Here is an 8,189-nt window from a genome sequence, read left to right as displayed (position 1 = left end):
TAAACGTACAATTTACAGGTACAATAAACAAGAGAAAGACACACATTATAATCATAGATAAATATTTAGAGTACGAAACAAGGAAATAGAACACATCAATTTCACAATAATTTTGTATCAGAACATCAATTGATCCATCAAACACAGTCAATTCGTGATTAAAAGCATGAGAACAAAATTGAATTGCATAAAATAACCCAAAATTGATCCTCTAGGGATCCCTACACATGTTCATTCTAATCCCCAAGTGTTAGTAACTCATCCCTTACCTCTAAGCGGGCTCACATGTGTAGTCTGAGAGCAATAGCAGTGTCTCTAAAGGTTCCTTAAGATTCCTCAAGCTTTTCCTCTGGTTGCTCTACTAGGGTTTCCAAGTGTTAGAGAGAAGGAGAAGGGATTAGAGCCTCAATTACGCTGTGCGAGGGGCATATCTCTATCTACAAATATTATTTTGCATGTTTCAACGGTGGGAATATGAGAAAATAAGTTTCAAAGGTGGTGTTTAAATTTTAGGATGATCCAACGGTTAATGAGTACAAGATCGTAGTTTTATTAGGACAGATTTGAGTATATGTGGAAAAAAAAGAGTTTTGGGAGAGGAAGAATGAGAGATTGAATTTGGGAGGACGAAAGAGCAGAGAATGTACCTAACTTTATAAAAACTACTCTAACGTTAAAAGGGATATTTATATGCTTGAATACCATAAGCCTATCATTTATCCTATTTTTCTTTATTTTATTATTTTATATAAAGGAACTCTATTTTACTCTTTTATTAAATAAATAATCAATTAAAACATCTGTTTATTTTCTAAACATCATTTTACTCTATTTATTTTTTAATACTATGAAACCTTTATTTTAATTAAAAAAAGTTGTTTTCTCTCATTTATTTAATTTCTAAAAACTCTATTAATTTATGGTCCACATGATCAATCATTAAAACTCAATTTCAACCCAATATCTCACCACAAAATATTTACCTAATTAAATAAATTATAAAAACTCAAAATACATATTAAATATCAATATATATTTATTTAACAAAAACTGGGATGCGCTATTTCAGAAAGATCGTCATGCTTTATGTATTATGGGAAGTTATCATCATACAACCCAAACACGCTAGGATCCCACAACACCTACAACGACTTCAAGAAAAGCTGGGTAATGGTCAATGTCATCAGGTACATCGGATCGATGTCAGGATCCAGCATATCTATAGGTTTTGTCGGTCCCTCAGCTACCTGCTTATCCTACACAGTTAATAAACATTAAGTGAATGACAATCAAAACTTGATTTGTAACAAATCATTTATTAATAATTATTAAAAAAAACAAAAACTAAATACTTGTTCTGAAAAAAGGCTTTACAAGATGTGTCGACCAAGCAATGAGAGTGTTAAGTGTCTGCCCCACTAACTGAACCTCTTGAGTGGGTACAAGAACACGAGCATCAACATCTCAGACTTCCTCATCACCGACCTTCACTTGATCATTGCCCAAAGGAACATCGTGGGCGGTCATCGACCCCTCATAAACTCTTCTAAGTGCAATGAGTTGGGGAAGACTGTCATCGGCATACAACCCAAATTTGTCTGAGTCACCCGTTTCTGGGTCCTGCCTTGAGGGATTGACACAACTTTCCTTTGTGTTGACACGAGCAGCAAAAGAACCAACCTCAGCCTCAGGAGGCAGTGCGAGTCCTTGTGATTACATCTGCGACTGCATCTCACTGAAGGACATAATTAATTATTGAGTCACTTTTTGTGTGATTGACTCCTCCAACTAGTCTATGATCTTTTGTGTCAGCTGCTTTAGGTATTCAACAACCATGGACAAAGAGGTGCAGGAGCCCCTTGAAGAAGATCCATATAGTGTTTGATCGTCACACTGGCTCCAGCTGCACGAACATGACTGGGGTGCTCTGGTCACCCAATGGCAGCAATCAGTACATCTTGGCGTCCATAGGCGACAAAGCTTCCTTGTGAGGCTTGATCCTCCAAGGAATCCTTTAGTCAATAGATGAAACAATATTGGTTTACTCATCCAACAATTGTTATAAAAATGACCACTGATAAATGAAAGTGACTTACAATCCTGTCTGCAATTTCCTTTGCAACCTCAGACGTCATTTGACTAGTTTTCTTCATGCGGGTCATCTTCCACTTCACGTGTTGTCTGTTGGTAGATGGGGGATCAACGACTGTGCCAGTGCTCCCAGATTAGGTTTCTTCCTCCAGTCGTTTCTTTTGCTTCTCCTCCACAACTTTTTTTCTATAAAATCATAACCCCCACGAGACAACATGTGAGGGACAATGTTTTGTTTTTGAATGGCCTGCACCTTCTTTTGAACATGTTGTGATAGTAACACATAACGATAACTGGTCTAGTTGACAATAATACATAAATATGAAGATTTAAAAATAATGAAAATCAACTAACCTCACATGAAGGGTCTTTACGACTATGACAAAACTGGGTCCACTTCTTTTTGCTTATTTCATACTTCTCGGAGACTTTGTCATCCTCGCCCTCCTTGCCGTGTGCCACGGTCCATTTGGAGGTCAAATCTGACTTAAAATGCCTCCATCGCTCTCGTATGGTCCGAAGTATTTTTTCTTTGTCCTTAAATTGGATGATTAAGGAATATCAAATTCAGTTTGTGATACAATAAATACATTTTGTAGTTAGTAAATTACAAATTAGGATTTTTAACATATTACAACAAAATTCAACATTTAATTGAAATACCTAAATATCCTCCCAGATCAGATCCTTTTGAGTGACAAGGAGTTGTTTCCAATTATCATATGTAACATCCACCTTATCGCGAGCGACAATTCCCAAATATGTTCTTAATTTGTTTCCGTGGGGACCATCAGCTTTCTCAGTGACAGGAACAACATGAACCATTGGTCTCTCCACCTCAGCTAGTCTAGTAGTCAATGATATGAGTCGTGTTGCTTTTCTAGTCTTTTTTGACGTAGATGGTGAAAAAGGTGTTGCTGACCCAGAAGGAGGGAGAGGAGGTGAGCTGGGTGGTGTAGCCATGTGCCTATCAAAAAACAACAACATTAATTAAACAACGCATGAAAACTATATTAAGTTGTGTAACTAAAATTAACAAACCAAGTAAATATAAAATAAATACATTATACGATGATAATTAATTCTCCTTCATCATGATCATTACGGTTTGTGAGGACGTCATCAACTTCTTCTTCTCCGTTGACGTTACTCGGCTTTTGTGTGAAGAAAGGAGTGAGACAAGTTTCAAAGGTTGAATCATCAATATTAACACCAATTGTTTTTCCATGTAGAACCACCGACCATCTTTTATTACAAGGGTCTTGAACATAAAATACTTGTTTAGCTTGTTCAGCCATGATAAAAGGCTCATTTTGATAAGCGAGCTTCTTCATATCTACCAAAGTAAATCCAAAATCATTGGTTCACACACCGATATTGTTATCTACCCACTTACACTTGAACCAGAGACTTACACCATTGTTTTGCATTGTACTCTTATTGTCTTGTGATTTCGTGTAAAACGAATACTTGTTGATATCGTATCCTTGCCAAGTTATAACATTTCTTATAGGCCCATATGCTAACTTCCTTAACATTTCAGATGCATTATGGTTACCGAAGATTATATCTTTAAACCAATTTAGGAAAGTCTTGTTATGCTCTTTCAACACCCTATTCTTGGTCATTTTGAGGTTACTTTCCTTGACTAAAGCTTCATGGCGAAGCATGTATGGCAGAAGTTCATTACTATTATTCAATATATACAAATGAACTTGATGCAATTCTTCTAGACTTGGAGTGATAACATACAGTCCTCTTGAACCCTTACCCCCCATTCTCTCGTCATAGCGATACTCTGAAATGCCAACAAGTTTTGCCTTTTCCATGTACTCAGAACAAAACTCAATAGTTTTTTCCGCAATGTACCTTTCAACAATAGATGCTACATGATGGTGTAGATTCTTTGTATAATCTTTTAAGATCTTCATGTATAACTCAATCAGGTACATCCACCATAATTATTTTTGTATCATGATACCCCACACTTGGGGCAATTGTGCATTTCTTCAAACTCATTTCTATACAGTATGCAATCATTAGGGCATGCATGAATCTTTTGGTACTCCATACCCATCGGACATAGTATCTTCTTCGCCTGGTAGTAACTTTTTGGCAAAGTGTTTTTCCTCTAGAAGCATATCCTGCACCACCTAAAGAAGTGAAGTGAAGCTTTTATCACTCCACCCATATATGGCCTTGACATTAACCAGACTTAACACCATTGACAACAACGTCAAAGACTTCTTGCATCTCGTATACAAAGCCTTCTTCGAATCACTTCGCAATGTATCATACATTGGGGCATGCGCTTGCTAAAAAGATTCTTGTCTAAGATCATGAATCATTTCTGAAATTCTGATACCAATGCCAGATGTCGTACCGGATGTCACGACATCACGCTTCAGAACATGCAGATTATATTTGAGAGTATGAACAGATTAAACAAGTAAATAACACAAGAGAATTGTTAACCCAGTTCGGTGCAACGTCACCTACATCTGGGGGCTACCAAGCCAGGGAGGAAATCCACTAAAATAGTGTTAGTTCGAAGATCTAACAGCCACTGTTTACAACCTTCTCACCTAACCACTACCCGTGCAATCTCTACCTAAGAGCCACTCTTAGATATGAGAACCCCTCTCACTCCCTCTCAATCACTCTCCCGTGTTTACAATTAAATCAAATACACACCAGAGATTGCTCTTTGAACAATAGAGATCAACTCTACACACTCAGGTCCAACACTTGATGTTAGGGTAGCATCAAGGTGGCTCACAAAACACTCAAGTCCCAAAACTCACAAAATAACTCTTCAATCCCGGACTTGGTACAAACCCGTGCAGCCTTCATGTTTATATAGCAGTGTGCGTATCTGGGCTGCAACAACTTGTGCTGGATGAGATCTATCATTCTTCTGAAAAAATCTGCACTTAAAGATCTAAAAGATACAGTTTGATCTTTTAGTTTTTATCTTTAATCTTTAATCCCTGAACGAACTCTTCTAGTTTGTAATTCGAACTTTAATTGTCTTTTAATTCGTTCCTAAAGATAGATCATCTTATCTGTTGCTAACTGCACAATAATCTGTTAAAGATATAACAGATTTATGTGTCCAGTATTTTCGGGCCAGATGTCCTGGACATCGTATCCGACATCGTGGATCCTGCAGCTTCACTTCTTTTATCTTGCCTTGTGCATTGTGCAGCAACTCCAGTATTTTCGGGCAGGATGTCCTGGACATTGTATCCGACATCGTGGATCCTGCAGCTTCAATTCTTCATTTGACATTTTATCTTGCCTTGTGCATTGTGCAGCCCGATCTTATTCCTTGACATAACGTTGGACATCATGTGCAGCAACTCCAGCTTTCCTTTATTGTCTAAGTGCTTATGTTTTAACAAAATCTTAGCCAATCTTTTAAAACTCAGTAGAGCTAAGCACTAACAATCTCCCCCTTTGGCAAATTTTGTCTAAAACATACTTAGACACTTCCTGAGCAGGTACGAGCAGGTACGAGCAGTTATGCAAGTGGGATCAGCAACTTTCATTATCAGAGTAATCAAGCACAGCGGTATCTGTAGTGGTGACAACAAAATTCTGCAAGTTGCAAATCGTTTCCAGGATGTCAAGACATCTCACGTGACATCAGCTTTCTGCTCCCCCTGTCTCCATGCTCCTACTGCTGTGAGGCAGTTCACTGCAGCATCTTCTATCAGCTACTAGTCTTTTCCAGGATGTCAAGACATCTCATGTGACATGTCTCCATGCTCTTACTGCAGCATCTTCTATCAGCTACTAGTAGTTACAGTAGCTTACATCAGTCATCATCAGCAGCAGCAGTCTCCCCCTCAAAATCATATACATACAACTCCCCCTCAAAATCATGAATCATGCATACATCGTATCCTACTGCCATACATCGTATCAATCATGCATAATACTACTATTGCATACATAGTATCCTACTACTCAAAATCATAAATCATGCATAATACATAATACTATTACTCCCCCTTTTTAGACAGAATTTGACAAAAGTAGAATGCATGAACTTAAGGTGCAAATATTACAGACCAATAGTAATCAATTGTTCAAAGGGTCATGCCCCTATAGCTAGTAAGATTAAAACGCAAAAATAAAGGTCTGATGGTCATGGGGTGGCTTCAGAATCATCATCATCTGATTCTGTATCCTCTGCTGCATCTTCCTCTTCCTCAGCTGCTTCATCTTCTTCTTCAGCTGCTCCTTCTTCTTCCTCAGCTACTTCACCATCATCAATGCCACTGTCTGAGAGTCTCTTGATCAGGCGTTCCAGCTCCATCTTCTTCTCTGTGGTGGCTTTGATGGTTGCTTCCAGCACCTTGCATGTGTCCTTGAGTTCAGCAATCAAAGCATCCTTGGACACAGCACCTGAAGCAGCAGCTTTCCCTGATGTCGAGACAATGTTTGGGACATGTGTCCCCTCAAACAGTTTGTAATGCAGGGATAGAGGAGATTCTCTCTTCATCACAGAATCAGTGTAGTTTAAAATATTTGGATGTTGACTCAACATAATGCCACACAATACAGTTGGGAAGGCAATGGGTAATTTGACAGCAAAAGATTCTGAATGCTTAACAGTTTGATCAAAAATATAGTTTCCAAAATTAAATTTGGACTTGGTTCCAACAGCATACAGAAATTTACCCAAACCTGTGGCAACAGTGGAGGTATGATTGGTGGGTACCCAGTTTGCAGCGCCAATCCTATGCAGTATTGCATACTTCACACTTAGCTTCCCTGCAGAAAGCTTCCCTTTCTTTGGCCAATGCTGGACTTGTTTGGCAGTGATTTCCTTGGCAATTTGATGCTCAGAAACAGCAATATCCACCACTCCATCAGTTGGTCTGCCCAGGTATTTGTTGATCACAGCAGGGGAGAATCTAACACATTTTCCTCTGACAAATACTTTTTGATACTCATCACTCTTTCTGTTTGTTATGTCAGAGGGAATGTTGACAATGAATTCCCTGACTAGGCTTTCATAACAATCTCCCAACTTGGTGACTGTTTTCAGCAGTCCAGCAGCCTTGATGAGGTCCATGATCTCCTTGCAATCCAAGGCATCTCTTCCCAGTTCTCTTTCCAAGGCAAGTCTGCGTTGATACACAAATTTCCACCTTTCAACATTGCCAATGGAGTGGAAAGAGATGTTGTCCAATGGTGCATCAGGGACATTTCCAGGCACCTTTTTCCCTGATGTCTTGGTCCTCTTGATGTCGGGAACATCTGGTTCGACATCATCATCAGAATCAAATGAGGAAATTTCTTTCCTCTTCTTGGAAGGGATTACAACTTTGCTCCTTCTGGATGTGGTAGGAGTGATTGGAGTGCTCTTCTTCTGTGCCATAGTTTTGATTCGTCCAGACCTCTTAATGGGGGTTTTACCCTTTCGGCTTTGTAATCTTTCTGCGATGCCAGGTGCCAACTTGTTGGCAAGGGGTTCCTCATCAGATTCTACTTCTTCCAGGTCAATGAGGTCACCTGGAGCAGGTTCTGGTGCCCTTGGTGCAGGGGTCTCCTCTGTGGCTTGATCCTCTTCCTCTGTTGATTCCTCTTTGCTGGGTGAAGAGAGGACTTCAGCATTTGGGGTGGAAGATGTTGGAACATCTTTCTCAGCATCAGGAACAGAAACATTTGGGGTGGACGATGTTGGAACATCTTCATCAGCATCAGGGACAGAAGCATTTTTCAGAATGTTACTCACAATACTGCGGATCTTCTTATCCATCTCTGTGTCTACTTCCCTAGGACTTGTTGCAAGGCTAGGGTTTTCAGAAATCTTCACTCCCTGTTGTCGTTTGGGAACCAGTTTTTCAGGAACAGGGGCTTGACCAGGAATCATCTGTATGGGCTGGATATTGAATTCAGGTCGTTCCTGGTTTGATGGTGCTTTGGTGGATGATGGAGATGATGGTACAGAGGGTGAACCAGGAGCTGAAATTTCTTTTGGTGAGGTAGCCATGGAAGTGCAGAGCCTTTGGAATGATTTCGTAAATTTCTGAGAGCTGTTGGGGAATGCTGAAAACGAGATTACCACGAAAATATAAGTTTGA

Source organism: Glycine soja, chromosome 7, assembly GCF_004193775.1.
Source record: "Glycine soja cultivar W05 chromosome 7, ASM419377v2, whole genome shotgun sequence".
NCBI classification, from domain to species: domain Eukaryota; kingdom Viridiplantae; phylum Streptophyta; class Magnoliopsida; order Fabales; family Fabaceae; genus Glycine; species Glycine soja.
Note: the sequence above shows the minus strand (reverse complement) of the source record.